The sequence below is a fragment of the Aquarana catesbeiana genome, linkage group LG03, assembly GCF_042186555.1.
Source record: "Aquarana catesbeiana isolate 2022-GZ linkage group LG03, ASM4218655v1, whole genome shotgun sequence".
Taxonomy (NCBI): domain Eukaryota; kingdom Metazoa; phylum Chordata; class Amphibia; order Anura; family Ranidae; genus Aquarana; species Aquarana catesbeiana.
This window is the reverse complement of record NC_133326.1, coordinates 567005603-567024979: the sequence shown is the minus strand read 5'-3', so window position 1 is coordinate 567024979 and position 19377 is coordinate 567005603. Positions and strand designations below refer to the sequence as shown.

Genomic DNA, 19377 nt, shown 5'->3' with positions numbered 1-19377 from the left:
GAGTGGATCCAGCAGCGCTTACTACAGTCGAGTTTGGGAGTAAAACTATCCAAGCTTCTATGTCTATTGTCAAAGACTAAGTTTGCAGCATTAAACCCTCCCTCTAAAAAGCTCATTATGTATCATATGTATGCTGCCATGTTGGTGTCAGGAAAATGGAAAATTGTACCAAATACTTACTGTAATTTTCCTTTCCTGGTGCCAATAGATGGCAGCATACGAACCCTCCCTCTGATCTTTGTGCTTTATACGGAGAATGGGGGAGGTAGCTCTCAGTCAGACTTTTATAGAGCTAAACAGATCCTGTGGGTGGATATAGGGGTGGAGCTATATCATATGTATGCTGCCATGTACTGACGTCAGGAAAGGAAAATTACGGTAAGTATTTGATACAATTTTCCATTTTTTTGCCATCTGTGTCCCATTGAGGAGATTTCCCTTGATATCCTGTTCCATAGCCAAAACAGGATATGAGAGAAAATCCCTCCAAAGTGACGGAGTCCTTGGCTGTCACCAGAACTAGTGTCTCTACTGCAGTCCTAGGACAAGGTCACCCAGCGCCCAGGGAAAAGAAGCTAAACTGCGCCCCTCCCATCGTTCATGATGTGCAAGCTTAGAGGATCCTACACTTGCTTTTCAAAATCACTGCCGCTGTCATTACTCCTGTCAAAAGTGTTGGTGGCCCTGTGCTTATGGAGGAATGGGCAAGGAGGAGAACTGCTGCTTCTACCCGTACAACCACTTGAGTGGAATGTAAAAGTAAATGTTTGAATATGAGGAGGTAGAGATGGCGCTGTTCTAGGGTGCAATATTACATGCCCCTGTAAGACTTTAAAGCGATTCCATTGTATATTAGTACAAAAATTTAATGAAAATAAAAACAAAAACAAAAATAAACAAAGTGTCTTGTGCTTAGTGTGAACCAAATATGTGCAAATGCTACCAATGCGCTTGTGCAGCGATGTTATATACTCCTATTTAAAGTGACAATTGCTCTGCTAAATGTTGCCTCAGTGGAGCTCATAAAAGTCAATTTCATATACAAAGAAATCAGGATATATATACAAACTAAAGTGCATTTACTAAAAAATATATATAAAAACCTTTTTCATAAAGTGACTAGTGCCCTTCAAATATGTGCCTGAGTGATACTCCTATGAATAAATCTAAGCAAACATATGTAATATATACTGGGAGTTATTTATGAAAGGCAAATCCACTTTGTACTACAAGTGCACTGCAAGTGCACTTGGCAGTGCAGTCGCTCTAATTCTAAGGGGTAGATCTGAAATGAGTGGAAGCTCTGCTGATTTTATCCAATCATTTCCTTGCATGTCCCACTCGGATCTACAGCGACTTTACTTCCAAGTGCACTTTCAGTGCACTTTGAAGTGCACTTGCAGTGCAAAGTGGATTTCCCTTTAGTAAATAACCCCCACTGTGTTCAAAAATAGTCCATAGTTAATTTTAAAGAAAAAAGCAAAAATCATAACAAATAATAATGTGTATGGATAAAAAGTGACAGGTGCTCTTCAAATCTGTGCTCAGTGCTTCCTTTAGGTACCCTATAGGTACTGCACTCACCTGAACCATTCACCCCATGCAGGGGTATTTCGCTTTCACAGTATCTGCCACTGTGTAGCAAACAAGATTTTTTCTTGTGTCAGCTAATTGTTTCCGTGCTTGCAGTATAAGATGTATGATTGTCCTTTAACTTTCCCTCCGCAGTTCCCACATGTAGAAAAGAGACAAGTGATGCAAAGACGTTGGAAGCTCTACCCTACGTGTTTCGTCACTAAGACGTCATCAGGAGCAGCGCCATCTTGCTACACCATCTGGTTTAAATAGCATGAGGTGATCCCTAATTGGTGGTCATATGATCACGGCCATTTTTGGTTAGTCCGCCAGTGGACAGACATAAACTGCGCCTGTGATAATGTTATTATGTTCCTAATCCGTATTAGCCAATACTTCTATGGGCAATGGGCAGAACTGTTTAGCTAACTATATTTAAAACCTGGAACGGACTGGCTTTGCAACAATCAATGCAAGTTGCTCATGGGGACACCGTATGCTAAAACAATAATAGATACAATAATAGAAACAGCTGTGGCTATTTAAAATGAAGTGATCAGTTTAAAATGTTGACCCCTTAATCAGTGAGAGATGAATTACAGGAAATATAAATAAAAATCTATATTTATGTGTCCCAAACGCACATATTAATATATAGAAATACATATGCAAAACTATGCCCATACATGTGGAGGGGGGGGAGATCCCTCCCAATAATGTTGTTACCCATCCACATGCATAAGGCAATGCTGGATAAATGTGTGTAACAATGCTATCTGATATTTAAAATTCATAGTATCATCTATTATACCATCATTTGATGTCTTGTGTACCTAAAACCTACAGGAAGCATGTCTGGCTGTGACTAGGGAGGCATATGGAACAGAAAAATATTTTATGAAATATAAATCATTAAAGGTAGAGATTAAAAGTAAAAATGGAATAAGATAAACATAAACATAATACTGTTTTTTCTTATCTTTTTTGTCTTCTATCATGATATTTCTATCCATTGTTCTGACCTTTCCTTTTAGGGTTTCAAGATTTTTTCTTTTGTACCCTTTTTCTACAAACCTGTCAATAAGTGTATTAGATTGGTTCTCATAATCTTGGAGGTTGCTGCAGTTACGACATATGTGCATCCGTTGTCCTTTTGGTATGTTTCCTACCCATTAGGGTGATGACAACTGTTGGTTGGAATATATCCATTAGTCTGTTTTCTCGAAAAACTTTTTGGTATGTAGCTCTCCATCTTCTTTGAATATTTGTAAGTCTAGAAAGTCGATGCTTTGTTTGCTCTATCCTCCTGTGAATGGAATACCATAGATATTTTCATATTTATTTCATCAAAGAAATTCCTTGAACTCTTCTTCTGTACCCCCCATATTATTATTATGTCGTCAATGTACTGTCTGTACAGTTTTCTGACGCCATATATTTGTTCTTTTTCCCATCTGTTAAGAAATAGGTTCGCTACACTGGGGGCATATTTGGCCCCCATCGCCACTCCTTTTGTTTGGATATAATGCTCTCCCTTGTACCAGAAATAATTATTGCTCATAACCATCCTTAGACCTTCTAAAATGTAATTGATTTGATCCTGTTGTAGATAAGCAGTGCAGAATGCCCATTCTGCACTGCTTATTCCATCTTCCTGTACAATATTAGTATATAGGAAAGTCACGTTGATCGTGACTAGAAAGTCTTCTTGTGCCGTTGTGATGGTGCTTTTTGAGATTAATTGTCTACTGTCTTTCAGATAAGATTTACCTTCAGATACCAAAGGTTTTAAAAACGTGTCCAGGTATTCTCCCAGTCTTGAAAAGAGGTAATCTATACCACTTACTATGGGTCTTCCTGGAGGCCTTTTTTGGTCTTTGTGAATTTTGGGTACATAATAAATAATTGGTGTTTTAGCTGCCTCTGGAACCAAGTATCTTGCTTCCTTCTTAGATAGGATCTTTTTCTCTTTCCCTTTTTTGACAAATGCTTTTAATTTCTTTTCATACTCCCCTTTTGGATCGCCTTTCAATTTCTTATAAGTGTCTTCCACATTTAAAAGCCTTTTCATCTCTTCCACATATTCACTTTTGTTGAGGATCACCAATCCTCCCCTTTGCTTGCTGGGCGGATAATCACTTCCTTCTTCCCTATTTCCTTTACTGTATTTCATATTTTTTCTTTTCTGAATTTCTTTATCTTTAGTTTCTTGATATCTTCCTCCACCATCTTTTTGAAAACCTCTAGACTCTCATTATTTCTTGTCTTAGGGTTAAATGTGAAGTTGTTCCTTAATTGCGAATGTTTGAACTTAGTGCTGATTGTTCTTGTCTGTCCTTCCTGTTTGGAGGCAAAAAAATTCTTAATGTTTAATTTTCTAATACATTTTTGTAGGTCTATGTACACTTCGAATTTATCCAGATCTTTGTCAGGAGCAAATATTACTCCTGTTAGCCTTGTAACTAAGTGGCTTTAGTTCAACTTTAAGTGAAACCTCCCCAATGTGAAAATTGAGAGAATTAAGCAAATTAACAGAGGTTCTAATTCTGACGCAAAAGTTTTGACTGGAGATGCACTTTGAGAATTTTAGCAATAAATTGAGGAAATCCAAAAGCTAAGATGATCTAATCAGTGAGCTGGGGTGCACCAGCCACAAGTGTCAATACCAATAGGCTTCACCTTGTGTGATTGTCTGATAATTAATGATTGCCTGTATCCTTTATTTGTTAAAGGCCTTGAGCAGTCCATTAGAAAATAAAAGTTGTATTTGGGTTCTAAGCATCACTCTCTATAGTTCCCAGAGAGAAAAGGTGCATTGTACAGAATCATGTGAGAGAAGGCTACAGTCTTACTAACAAGCACTGTGTAAAACCTGTTGAAAAAGACGACACCCATTGAAATGAAAGTGTTTTGACTTGCCATGCGACTTTGTGTCGCAAATCGCAAGATAAAAGTCACAGCAGTGTGAAATGGGGCTTAAATTTAAAAGTTGACATGTTATACTCCTGGATAGCATTGGCAGTAACTAATTGATATATTTCTTAGTGCTCAGAGTTGTCCATAGAACCCAAACTGCATCCAATAATTTGGACAGAAAGGAAGGGTTAGGGTGACTGGCATCTTTTTATTTAACGTTTGTAGCAGAAAATAGGGTTGCACAACTGAGAACTGTTTTAAAAAAGAACCACAATACCAGATTGTGATACTCACGTACAATAGGGTCCAGCTTTCTACCACTCCTCCTTCTTGTCCAGATTTTTATTGTTGTCTGTGCTTCTGTTACGGAGATTTCTTCTGACTTCTGACTTCTATAACAGTGACATCACAGGAATTAGGAGAAAGTCTCCCCAAAGTAAGGGGAAATGTTTGACAGCAGCTATTGATCGGACATTCCGACAACAAAATCCATGGATTTTTTCCGACGGATGTTAGCTCAAACTTGTCTTGCATACACACGGTAGCACAAAGTTGTCAGAAAATCCGATCGTCCTGAACGTGGTGACGTAAAACACGTACGTCTGGATTATAAACGGGGCAGTAGCCAATAGCTTTCGTCTCTTAATTAATTCTGAGCATGCGTGGCACTTTGTGTGTCGGATTTGTGCACACACGATTGGAATTTCTGACAACAGATTTTGTTGTCGGAAAATTTTATAGCAAGCTCTCAAACTTTGTGTGTCGGAAACTCCTATGGAAAATGTGTGATGGAGCCTACACACAGTCGGAATTTCCGACAACAAGGTCCTATCACACATTTTCCATCGGAAAATCCTATCGTGTGTACAGGGCATTACGAATAAATATGCTTTGAACTAAACCATTCCATTGCAGCTCTGGCCTATGTTTAGGGTTGTTGTCCTACTGGAAGGTGAACCTCTGCCCCAGTCTCAAGTCTTTTGCAGACTCAGGTTTCCTTCTAAAGGCCCATACACACGATAGGACTTTGTACAAACTTTCCCATGGATTTTTGTACAAAGGGCGTTGGCCATCAATTTGTATTGCATACACACGGCAGGACTTTTTCAGCCAACTTTCACCAAATCACGTGGTTTTTCAGCTCTTTACCACCAACCTTTGGTCAACTTCTATATTGTTGTCTGATATTGTGTCGATCTCGCCGCTTTTATCGGCGAGATTGACACCTTGTGAGCCGGAATCACACTGGTGCAGGGATCCGACTTGGATCCCTGCCAATACCAGGCACTGTGTTTGGTATAAATCATGAGGGGGAACTCCACGCCAAATTTTAAATAAAAAAACCGGCATGGGTTCCCCTCCAAGGGCATACCAGGCCCTTAGGTCTGGTATGGATTTTAAGGGGAACCCCCTACGCTGAAAAAGCGGCGTGGGGGTCCCCCCAAAATCCATACCAGACCCTTATCCAAGCACGCAGCCCGGCCAGTCAGGAAAGGGGGTGGGGACAAGCGAGCGCCCCCCCTCCTGAACCATACCAGGCCACATGCCCTCAACATGGGGGGGTGGGTGCTTTGGGGGGGCACCCTGCGGCCCCCCACCCTCAAGCACCTTGTCCCCATGTTGATGAGGACAAGGGCCTCTTCCTGACAACCCTGGCCGTTGGTTGTCAGGGTCTGTGGGTGGGGGGCTTATCGGAATCCGGGAGCCCTCTTTAATAAAGGGGCCCCCAGATCACGGCCCCCCACCCTATGTGAATGAGTATGGGGTACATGGTACCCCTACCCATTTGTGACAGACCTAGCCAGGAAAGAGACTTTTGGAGGGGAGTGTATGCTAGCCTCTTGTCGATCAATCGGGGGCCCTTGCATTTGGGGGAATGGTGCTCTTTGTGAGCTGTATGTCTTGGGACCATGGATTTGCCATATTGGAATAGTGGCTGATTCATAATGCTGGGACAGATACTGTTAGGAGATGCTGATGTAAATTCCAACACCTGTCTGTCTATTGTCTGCTAAAATGTGTATTGTAAATAAGTCTACTATGGGATCTAAGAGTCATTAGATCCCCATTGTTATTTGTGTTAATTAACTCTGCTATTGTGTGAAGAAGAGTGATTGTGATAATGTTGATTGGATTTTCTGAACTACAAGACGCCCAGTCTGGCCTAACAGTCATGTCTGAGTCATCTAGACTGTCTAAAGGGATTAGTTAATTAGCTCATGTTAATTAGGTTAATTAGGTTACAGCTGTATTGTTAGAGTAATATGAGCAGGAGGTCTGCACCTCCACTTTGAGTGTATAAAAGCCTATATTTTCCAATAAAAGAGATTCCTGCTTGAACTTACATACAGCCTGCCTGGTGTTTGTTCTGAGCTATCACAACTGGGTTAGAACGGCACATAGCTGTAGTTCTAATCCCGGAGCCTTGGATGACTGAACCATCAGACGTTGCAATCTGATTCAATAGCTGCAGAGGAGTGTCGGGAGAGTGGAACTGAGCGAGCAAAGGGGCTCGTTACATTGGTGGCAGCAGTGGGATTTGCTCTCCAGTTACTGGGACACTCCAAACCAGCCTGCAGGAGAGCCACGCTGAAAGACGTACTTGAGAGCCGTGGAGGGAATGGTGGGATCGTGCTTCCTTGCCGTGAACACATCCAAACCATCACCTGGATCCAAGGTAGCAGGATAGCAGGAGAGGAGAAATACCATCCACCATGGATGAGGAATTCAGAAGGAGGTTGCGAGAGGAGATACAGCACAGAGGACCAGTATCAGAGCAGGTCCTGCTAGGATGGTTTGATTCTATCCGCTGTGCGCTCTGGAAGGAAGCGCTAGCTCGTGAGCAGAGACACCAGGGAAAAGTTTTCCCCTCCGTCCATGTGAGGTACTGGTCGCAGTATGAAGTGCGAATGCTGTTTTTGGGGGAACAGCCGAACCAGGAGTGGACAGCCGAGTTAAGCAGGCTGATCCGGGCAGAAATGCGGTTGGACGAGAGCTACAGAGCCCTCCATTGGTATGTAGCCCAAGTGTGCCCATGGACAGCGGATGACAGCCCCACGGAAGGCTTTGACTACGATGGCCTGGGATTGTTATACTGGAGGCTGTCCAGGGACCCTGACTTTGGAAGTGATCGGGAGTGGCGTTTGGAGGAAATAATGGAGCACAGAGAGCGGAGACTGAATGTCTCAGAAGTGCACTGGGCACTGGAAGATTTGGAGTTTCTGGCCGTTCAGGAATGGGAGTTGGAGATCGCCTACAAACAGCTGTTAGACTCTGCTCAGCAGCAGGGTGGTGCTCCCTTTGCCTGGGACTATCATGAAATACCAGTTGACAACTCTGAAATCCTGGCTGAAGAGTTGACAATGTGGCAGAGTAACGGTGTGCTTTGCCAACCTGCACCTGCAGCTATGGAGGGGGAGGTCTTATGGCGGATGCAGCAATTGCTGACTGACCTTGATGAACCTGTTTCTGCATTGGATGATCTTGGATGGAGGAATGTGCCTGTCCAGCAGAATGCCAGAGAATCGGCAGTGGAAAATCTGAAGATTGCCGTCCCCAAACCTGAAGTGCTGACAACAGGGCAGAGCTCTGCTAACCTCTGCCCAGCACTGATAGCATCTTCTGGGTTCCACGGAGAGGAGATGGTGAACCTTTATCCCCAGACACCAGTTGCAGAGACAGGGGATTTGATAGACTTTTCTGCTAAGGAAGAACAACCTGGTGAGCCTCCAGCAGAAGAGGAGCTGTTATTAGGGCCAAACTTCACTATGCTCTGCCCAGCACCAACAGAAGTATCTGTGAAGTCACAAGGAACTTCCCCAGCTGAAGTGCTGGCAACCGGACAGAGGGTCCAAGATCTCTGCCCTACACCTGCGGCGGTTCCGGAGGCTCAGGGTGAGAAGGAGGTAGTCACTTCCCAGCAGCAGATCAGGATACAGGGGGAGAAGGGAGAGGAGGTGTTCGTCGTCCCTCCCCAACAGTTAGCCGGAGCAGATGGTGTGGGGTTTCCAGCAGAAGGGCTGGCAACAGGGCTGAGTACTGCTGGACTCTGCTCTCAACTAACAGAGCATGGATGTCCTGTGAAGGTGGATGGGACTTCAGTCTCCACCTATATACCCCAGGGATGCTGGGCAGTCGGCCCAGATCCCCAACAGCATGACGGAGTGAGCCCAGACACCCTGTCTTCTCTCCAGCGGCAGAAAGGACTCCAGGGAGAAGGGCCAGTCCAGGCCTCTCCCCAGCGGCAGATATGTTCTCTGAGAGAGGCAGAGGTTGGCTGGGTGAGTAATGCTTTGTTTGGAACAATTTGTTTGGGGTACTGTGTGGGTACAGGCATTAGAGGACTGGAACTACTGACTAACTTCGGAGTCAACCCGTCTGGGGTCTCCTCCTGTGTTAGTCTCCTGCCGAAAGGGGAGAAATGTGACAGACCTAGCCGGGAAAGAGACTTTTGGAGGGGACTGTATGCTAGCCTCTTGCCGATCGATCGAGGGCCCTTGCATTTGGGGGAACGGTGCTCTTTGTGAGCTGTATGTCTGGGGACCCTGGATTTGCCATATTGGAATAGTGGCTGATTCATAATGCTGGGACAGATACTGTTAGGAGGTGCTGATGTAAATTACAACACCTGTCTGTCTATTGTCTGCTAAAATGTGTATTGTAAATAAGTCTACTATGGGATCTAAGAGTCATTAGATCCCCATTGTTATTTGTGTTAATTAACTCTGCTATTGTGTGAAGAAGAGTCTATGTTGATTGTGATAATGTTGATTGGATTTTCTGAACTACAAGACGGCCAGTCTGGCCTAACAGTCATGTCTGAGTCATCTAGGCTGTCTAAAGGGATTAGTTAATTAGCTCATGTTAATTAGGCTAATTAGATTACAGCTGTATTGTTAGAGTAATATGAGCAGGAGGCTGTACCTCCACTTTGAGTGTATAAAAGCCTGTATTTTCCAATAAAAGAGATTCCTGCTTGAACTTACATACAGCCTGCCTGGTGTGTCAATAAAAAAACACACTAGACAGGTATTTTAAAGTAATTTATTAGGCAACTTCGGGGGTCTTCGTTTGACTTCTCCGCTCTCTCCGGCCTCTTCTCCCGCTCTCCGGCCTCTTCTCTCAGTGTCCGGTCCTTCTCCTGCTCTCTGGCCTCTTCTCCCGGTGTCCGGTCCTTCTCCCGCTCTCCGGTTCTTCTGCCGGGCTCCTCCGCTATCTTCTGCTCTTTTGCCGTTCTCTTGCTAGTGGTGGCCCGGTCTTCTCCGTCGTATTCTCCCCTCTTCTCTTCTTCCGATGTTGACATGACACGGTGGGAGAAGAGGCCAGAGAGAGCGGAGAAGTCGGAAGAAGACCCCCGGAGCTGCCTAATAAATTACTTTAAAAAACCTGTCTAGTGTGTTTTTTTTTGACACTTTTTTACCCAGGTGAATGGGTAGGGGTACCATGTATCAACATGGGGACAAGGTGCTTTGGGGTGGGGGGGGCTGCAGGGCGCCCCCTCCCCCAAAGCACCCACCCCCCCATATTGAGGGCATGCAGCCTGGTACGGTTCAGGAGGGGGGGCGCTCGCTCGTCCCCACCCCCTTTCCTGACCTGCCAGGCTGCGTGCTCGGATAAGGGTCTGGTATGGATTTTGGGGGGACCCCCACGCCGTATAGTGTCTACACTATATATAGTATATGGGACTATCACACATCATCCTGACTTGCATATTATAGGCTTTTTTGTTTTTTTTTGCTGATAACCACACTGTCTAGGGGCCACCGTGCTGATTGCTGAACTCCTGTTGCGGGGTCCTGTTTGGCTGATGTCTTATTCCTATATAGATGTGATAGCTTATATTGATGTATGTGCACTGATGTTTTTTGTACGTATATTTCATCTATATACTTAGCCTCTATTTGCCATACCAGTTTTTTTCCCCCACTGCACACCATTCCATTACCTGGAGCCATAAGTTGGGTATCTAGGCCTATATGATACACCCCCTTTATCCTAACCATTGTGTACGGCTCATATTGTCAGGAAGTTTTTCTTAACAAATATATATCTTATAGCCCTACTTAGATTCTATGGGCACAGTTGTGTAACATTTCATATAATAAACATCCCTTGTGGATTTTTTACCTATTATGCAGCAGCATCTAGGGTTTTCTAGGTAGCGCCAATCACCCCACTCTATCATCTTCTAATACGTATCGGGGCACCCCTTGCGAGTGCTCTGTTTAGGGGAGGCAGCAACCTTTCTTGTTACCATGTAGGCTTATCCTAAGCGCAGTTTTTTCATTTTTAACTAATAATGGATTTCTTATATATCTTGCTCGGGATTTCATGGTGATGTAAAAGGATGAAGGCGGGTGTCCTGGGCAGTTCACGGTCCGTAAACTTCTGGATAATGCGGTGGACTGCAGTCCAAAAGGGGGTCAGGGAGCAACATGACCAGAAGACGTGGAGGAGAGACCCTGGTTCCTCCCCACATCTCCAATATAGGTCTGAACTCTCAGGGAACATCCGATGTATCCTGCTGGGGTGTAATACTACTGAGTTAGGACCTTAAACCCTGCCTCCTGGTGGTTAGCGCACATGGAGGTCTTATATGTGAAGAAAAACAACCTCTCCATTTGCCTCTCGGTTAGCTTAAGCCCCAAATCTCGTTCCCACTTAGAAATATAGGGGGGTCTGAACTCCTCGGGGGGAGCAATGAGCAATTGGTATGCCAACGACACCATATGACGCACTGGCTCTTGTTCCGAGCAAAGTAGCTCAAAGGTAGTCAAGGTTCTACTAAAGGGTGCCGGGGGGGGACTGTGATCCTATAAAGTGAGCTAGCTAGAGTTTTTGCCAGAAGGATAGGCCACCTAAGAGGGGGTCTTCCTTGATGTTTTCCCTGGACATCCACTTTCCATTGCTGATACTTTTTAATGGCACTGTAGATCATGGATGGGGGGAGGGGCCAGCAGGGTACATTACTTTCTGAAAATATCCCAGCACCCTGCCTCAGTACTCCTCTCAAGGGCCCTCAGCTCTGATGCAACCAGTGGGCTTCACTTAGGCTGAGTTACAGACATATCATCCTGCCTCCATGGATAGATGTCATTCCTCCATGGACAGGTGGGCATTCCTAGGCAAACTGTATTTGCATGCAGACCACCCTAGGTAATGTCCATGTGTAATACTGAACTTCAATAATTGAAGGAACTGAAATCCAATGAACAAGAGGGATGAGACAGGGACACACAGGCTGAGGAGGAAAGGATTAGATAATGTTGGACATCCTCTAGCCAGGAAATAAGGTTCTGTCTGACTTGCTGCAACTTCTAATGCATACTGTAAGCAGCTCACTAAAGTGAATTGCTCCATGATTCTTGCAGCTACAGAGGTGAGTGAGGACTTGCATTTATTTATAGCTTATTAAGTATATGTAAATACTTGAATGTCCAAAGTCTGGCCACAGGTTCACTTTAAAGGATAATTGTATTTTACAGGAACTACCAGATAATAATTCTGTACCTTTATTCATAATAGGATACTTTATATGCTGTCCGCCCACACAAAGCTTTGTTGAAATGCCACTGTTCCTGAAGCCTTCGCTCATGTCTGCCCCTAGACTCCTGGTGGGAGATGAGTGAGCGGTTTGTTCATTATTTACTGTGTGCCACAATGCAACAATGACACAGAGCCAACCTCCTGTCACCAAACTGGGGACCATGGATGGGCAAGAGTGACGGCTTCAGGAACTCTGCCACATCAACAAAGAACCAAGACTGGTATATGCCGGCCAGCTGTAAAATGGCTTATCATGTATACAAGGTACAGTGCTTCCATTAGGTTTTCATTTGGCATATGCATTTTGAATATTCATTATTAAAGAAAAACTCCACTGTCACAAAAAACATAATATACACCTACTACAAAAGCCAGGTTATACTTCAACGCCACTAAAAATTACTGTTCCATTTCAGTCTTCAGCTAATGCAATTTTGTAAAGCATTCCCTTTAATAGAAATGTACATATTGGTAAGATACTTTTAACCAAGCCTTAGGCTGGGTTCACACTAGCTGCGGCTGTGGCTCACAGCATGGGTCTGGTGCGTGTCTGTTCACCGTATCAGGTCCAAAATTTTTGGCTGAATTCGTGCCTGAAACGGACCAGAAGACGCACAGGACCCTTCTACAATTCCGACCCCACTCCATTGAGAGTCGGTCACACTCTACTATCATGCGAATTGGATTGGGGGAAACCCACATCCAATTCGCATCAGTGTGAACCCAGCCTTAAAGCAGATCTTAAAAGAGAATTTCTGGGATGCAAACAAATAAACAATTATATGCACCTAGATGACTGCAGCACCAATCACAGTTGCCGCTATCCCCCTGCTGGCTCTACACCAATAACTGAGCGATCAAAAAGAAACAGCCGATCACTCAGTTCTTGGTATTCAGTTTGTCAGTCACCAGCTCTCTGCTTTTCCCCTCCATGGCTGACTGGAGCACTGGGCTGCGGAGGGGACGGAAGTGGCTGGCTCAGTCTCCTGGCGGCATGCTGAGAGGCTGAGCCAATTGCTGGTCCAGGAATCTGGGTGGATCTTTCCAGATCTTTCCATAGTCTGGACTGGCTGAGTGACACCAGCTTACAGTGGGCTTTAACCCGCTGTCAGCTGAAAACAGGTCACAGTAGTGCAGAACGAAGTGCACTCCTGTGACCTGCAGTAGAAGTAGGGCTAAAAGAGCTTTGGCCCTACTTCTCCTTAAAGTCAACAGTTCAATTTGCATCTGCCACTCTTCCTTGATGCTGTTATAAGAAATAACAGTTCAATCCACTTACATAGTAACATGGTTGGTCAGGATGAAAAAGACACAAGTTCAACCAATAATGCCTATCTCCTTTTGCAAGGTTCTTCCAAGTAAGTCTAATCACTGCTTTACAGACACTTCTGCTTACTCCTGGGGGCTGAAGGTGGATTCTTTGCATGGCAAAGGCATTGATTGGCTACTCAGTCAAGGGTAACTAATAGTTGCCTATGCCTCATGCAAAACTAGTTCCCTTAGGCAAGGCAAGGAAAGTGTCACTAAGTAGTTAGCTAAACATGGAGGGACCCTGCTCCAGGAGGCATAAGTAGAGTTGTGTTCAAAATAATAGCAGTCCAACATCATTAACCAGATTAATCACTGTTTTTGGTATACATTTTATATTTCTCCATGACAAATAATTTACTAGTAAGTCGAACATGTGCCTCTTATTTAAAGTGATTGTAAACGCAGAAGGTTTTTTATCTTAATGCAATCTATGCAGTGTGCAGCAGCCCTCTACAGCCCCCCCCCCCAATACTTACCTGAGGTCCATCTAGATCCAGCGATGTTGTAGGATTCTCGGCTGCCCGGATTCCCCTCCTCATTGGCTGAGACAACAGTGCAGTGCCATTGGCTCCCGCTGCTGTCAATCAATGTCAGCCAATAAGGAGAGAAAGGGGGTGGGGCCAGGCCACAGCTCTGTGTCTGAATGGACACAGGGAGCTGCGGCTCGGCTGCCCCCATAGCAAGCTGCTTGCTGTGGGGGCACTCAACAGGGGGCCAGGAGAGCCGGCGAGGGACCCGAAAAGAGGAGGATCCAGGATGCTCTGTGCAAATCCACTGGACAAAGCAGGTAAGTATAACATGTTTGTTATTTTTAACTAAAAAAAAATTATACTTTACAAGGCAGAAAATGTTGTGCATGCTGGGTATAGTGCATTTTGCTCTGAAAATCTAAGTAAAATGGGCCCTTCCAGACATTGTTCAGAAGAACAGCGTGCTTTGATTAACCACTTGCCGACCAGCCGTCATCATTATACTGTGGCAGGTCGGCACGTTCCCACGAGCCATCGGAGTTATATGTCAGCTCCTTTAAGCGGGATAGCACGCGCATGGGGGTGCCGATGCTCGTGACCGGCGGTTGCTACGACCGCCGGCCACGAGCAATCGCGGGTACGAGAGGCAGAACAGGGACGTGTGCGTGTAAACACACATATCCCTGTTCTGTTCTGAGAGGAGATGCAGATCGTGAGTTCCTAATAGCTAGGAACCACGATCAGTCATCTCCTATAGTCAGTCCCCTCCCCCTACAGTTAGAACACACAGTCAGGGAACACAGTTAACCCCTTGATCGCTCCCTAGTGTTAACTCCTTCCCTTCCAGTGACATTTATACAGTAATCAGTGCATTTTTATAGCACTGATCGCTGTATAATCGTCCCATAAATGTGCCAAAAGTGTCCGATGTGTCCGCCATAATGTCGCAGTCACGATAAAAATCGCAGATCACTGCCAGTACTAGTAAAAAAAAAAAAATAATAAAAATGCCATAAATCTATCCCCTATTTTGTAGACGCTATAAGTTTTGCGCAAACCAATCAATATACGCTTATTGCGATTTTTTTTTTTTTTTTATACCAAAATTATTTAGAAGAATACATATCGGCCTAAACTGAGAAAAAAAAATCGCTTTTTTAAAAAAAATTGGGTATATTTATTATTATAGCAAAAAGTACAAAATATTGTGTTTTTTTTCAAAATTGTCGCTCTTTTTTTGTTTATAGCACAAAAAATAAAAACCGCAGGGATGATCAAATACCACCAAAAGAAAGCTCTATTTGTGGGAAAAAAAGGACATCAATTTTGTTTGAGTAGAGCGTCGCATGACTGCGCAATTGTCACTTAAAGTGATGCAGTGCCATATGCTCTGATCATTGAGCAGCCAAATCTTTCGGGGCTGAAGTGGTTAAAAAGTTGATTGGAGAGGGGAAAACATACAAAGAAACATATAAAAAAGTGCAGAAACTGATAGGCTTCTCGGCTAAACTGATCTCAAATGCTTTAAAATGGCAACCAAGACCAGAAAGTGAAGAAAATGAAAAGCTACCATGTGAATGGATCGAAGAATTGATGAATACAAAGACTCAGCTAAAGATCAGCTCCAGGGTGATCAAAGAAGGTCTAAAATGACCTGTGAGTACTGTAATAATTAGATGTCAATGTGAAGCCAAACTATCGGCAAGAAGCCCCGGCAAAGTTCCATTATTGAAAAAACGACGTGCTGAAGAGGTTATAATTTGCCAAAGAACACACTGACTGGCCTAAAGAGAAATGGCGCAACATTTTGTGGACTGATGAAAGCAAGATTGTTCTTTTTGGGTCTAGGGGCTGCAGGCAGTTTGTCAGACGACCCCCAAACACTGAATTTAAGCCTCAGTACACTGTGAAGACAGTGAAGCATGGTGGTGCAAGCATCATTATATGGGGAGGTTTCTCATACTATGATGTTGGGCCTATTTATTGCATATCAGGGATCATGGATTTGTTTGAATACATCTAAATACTTGAAGAGGTCATGTTGCCTTATGTCGAAGAGGAAATGCTCTTGAAATGGGTGTTTCAACAAGATAACGACCCCAAACACACCAGTAAGCGAGCAGCATCTTGGTTCCAGATCAATAAGATTAACGTTATGGGGTAGCAAGCCCAATGCCTGGACATTAATACAATAGAAAATTTGTGGGGTGACATCAAAAATTCTGTTTCTGAGGTAAAGCCAAGAAATGAAGAGGAATTGTGGAATGTAGTGCAATCATTCTGGGCTGGAATACCTGTTTACAGGTGTCAGAAGTTGGTCGACTCCATGCAAGACAGATGTGAAGCAGTTCTCATAAACAGTGGTTATACAATTAAATATTAGTTCAGTGATTCACAGGAAAGCTAAATCTTCAAGCATTTTCAGTTTATACAGTAAATGTTTGAGTTTGTAAATAAAAAATGCAGACACTGCTATTTTTTGGAAAAGCCTAACATTCCTTTTTTTCACTTTCTGTAAAGTGCTACATCCAGTGCTACATGTTTCGCTATTTCGTTATGTTAACCAGGCTCAGAATGGTTAACATAACTTTACAGTTGAAATGTGGCATTATAATACAGCAAGAACAATGTCCTTTCCCTAATCCTAACTAACATGATGTATTGGCCCAGGCATACCTCCGTGAGGTGAGAGTCCATATAGGCATTGTCCTTGACTTGGATACTGTCCATGGTTCCCAGTGTCTTCTTCCCAGCAGGACTACTGGGCAGGACTACTCCCGCTGTTCACCAACTAACGCCGATCTTAGCAGTCCTCCTCTTTATATAACACAGATGGGCCCGTCAAAATCAGGAAGCCCGGGAACTAGGCCAAAAGCGCTTAACCCTTTCTCCAGCCTGGGCAGGCTGCTGGAAACTAAATGCATTTCAACCTGTCTACATGTGCATTACTGCCACATAGACTTCTTTGTTTTCTTTCTTTTTTATTTTTTATTAGATTTTAGCATTTTCAATACAAAGGTATAAAACACAGTTGAGGGAGGAAAGAGAGGTGGCGATAACAAACAACTCTGGAGAGGGTATAGGCGGCCATGATACATCAGGATTGACACAAAGTCTAATGGCATAGTTAGCTAGGTTACAGCTCTATAGAGCAGAAGGACACAATGCTGGAGAAATAGCAGTGAGAGCTTCTCTGTCAGACATTCCATTAGCATGTTCTGTAATTTATGATTGCGTGGCCTGCTTTTCCAGAGATTTAAAAAAAAAAGACAAAAAAAAGAAAAAGAGGAAAAGGGGGGAGTGAAGAGGAGAAAAGAGAGGGAAAGAGATATAGAAAAGCTCCAATCAATTGGTCTTGTCTCTCCTGGGCTCCAAGTGCTCAAGGTAAACAGAGCATGGGGGGGGGGGTCTCGTGGAATCAAGGTGGATCTATTCGTTGGTGCCAAGGATCCCATGTTGCCGTGTGTCGGTCTACCCGGTCAATCAGCCTAGCCGACATGGACTCCATAACCTCCACGTCCTTCATTCTGGCATAAAGATCAGGTAGTGTCGGGGGTTTTCACTGAAGGGCCACTAGACATCTAGCCGCCGTTAATATATGTGTGGCCAATTTTTTGGCTAAACTGGGTAATTTGGGAGGGGGGGGCAATAACAAAAACTTGGGAGAGAGAGGGATATCTACCTCAAACAGCTGATGGAGCAGTCCCTGGACTGAATGCCAGTAAGGCTGGAGGGCTGGACAACTCCAGCAGATGTGGAATAACGTGCCCCAGTCCTTGAGACATCTCCAGCAGCGATCCGAGGCCAATGGATATATGGGGTGTAGACAAGATGGTGTTAGGTACCAATAGAAGAGCACCTTGTATGTGTTCTCTTTGTAGAGCGTGCACATAGAGCTTTTGGCAGCCAAAAACCATATAGTGGACCATTGTTCTATGTATCTGTTTCCCCTGAGATACCATATCATTAGGAGTTTAAGAGTTTATATATGTCTGAAGTCAGTCCTTTCTGTGTAGGGCCGGATAGGATTAAGCATTCGAATGGGGATGGCTTAGAGCATTGAAGGGTTGGGGTGATGGTAAGTGCATAGTGCCGAATTTGGAGGTAGCCAAAGAAGGCACTACGGGGGAGCTCATCCTTAGTTCTGAGTTTGTTAAAAGGTAATAAAACCCTAGACACCGGATTCACCAAGTGTCCAAAATGAAAGAGGTTCCTCTGCAACCATGGAGATATCATCTGGAAGGTTAAGCTGTTGAGTAATTTAGGGTTGTAGAGGAAAGCCGTAACTAAGGGGGCCTCAGATTGTAGGGGAGTTTTGCGCTTTAGTTGTCTCCAAATGGTTCTTAGTAAGTTCATAGTGTGTAATAGGGAGGTGGGGGGGACATCGGCATTGGAGTTCCATAGTAGGTTGTTCGGGTGGATGGGAGCTAGCCATAATTTGTCTATTTGGGTCCAGCGGTTATAGGCCAGAAGGGTAACCCAGGATGCTATAGCTTTCAATTGAGCAGCATAGTAGTAATGGTGGAGGTGTGGAAAGGCCAAACCTCCATCATTTTGGGAGGCAAACATTATGGAGCGGGCTATTCTGTGTGGTTTATAATTCCATGTGAAATTTAGGAGGTCAGTCTGGAGTTTTCTGAGCTGAGCAGATTGGCTAGGCACTGGGAGAGTCAGAAAGCAGAACAGGAGTTTAGGCAATATAGTCATTTTAATCGAGGCAATGCATCCAAACCAGGATATTGGATAATGTCTCCATTTAGACAGAAGGGACCGTATAGACACGAATAGGGGTCTGAAGTTTGCATCGTATAGGGATTTGTATCGGGGGGTGAGGTACACCCCCAGATATTTAATGGCATGGGATTTCCACATGTATGTAAAGTTATCCTTTACAGACGGAGCACATCCGAGGGAGGAAAATTGATTGGGAGGGCTTCTGATTTAGTGGGTTTAACCTTGTATCCCTATAGGGACCCATACTCCTCCAGGAGTTTATGGAGATTAGGGAGGGTCTACTTCTTTGTTTTAAATGCATTTTTGAATTTAGAATTTGGCAAGGATGGGGTTAACAGCCCAAAGCTTGTTAATACTTGCTAACTATGCATAAAAACGCATGTTATGTGCGTTTTGATGCACTGCTATTGACTTATAAAAACCTGCTGCACTGCAGCACTGATATTTTGAACAGACACCATCTTTATTATAGGGAAACCCCAGCACGGCGTGTCGGAATGCATTCATTAAGATGCAACAATGTAAGTGGGCCCTGAATGTTTACATCTTTTCTTTTCCTCTTTCTCAACATCTCACCTTGATATCTAAATTTTAATGCCTCCAAGAAAAGAGCTCTGCGCCCCCTGGTGGTAAACAAACACTGCAAATGTCATTAAAAGACGTTAGTGGTGAATTTAGTGCTCATTAAAATCTAATCAATGGCGGCTAACATTTACAGAGGGGGATTGGCTTTGTGCTTGCGGCTTTGGAAGCCAGAATAGTGAATGACAGTTCTGCTTACTGAGAGGCTCTACATAATATGGTTTATTGTTAACTGTACATCATG

At 43.9% G+C, this 19377-nt stretch overlaps 1 long non-coding RNA gene across 1 annotated transcript; it reads right to left on the bottom strand.

Moving 5' to 3' along the window:
* Nucleotides 1-2181: 2181 nt before the first annotated feature.
* LOC141132884 (uncharacterized) lies at nucleotides 2182-16849 on the bottom strand. Its single transcript, XR_012242976.1, has 3 exons — nucleotides 16494-16849; nucleotides 4786-4883; nucleotides 2182-3915 (listed from the first exon to the last, which is right to left on the bottom strand). It is a non-coding gene; the product is annotated as an uncharacterized lncRNA (long non-coding RNA).
* Nucleotides 16850-19377: the final 2528 nt, after the last annotated feature.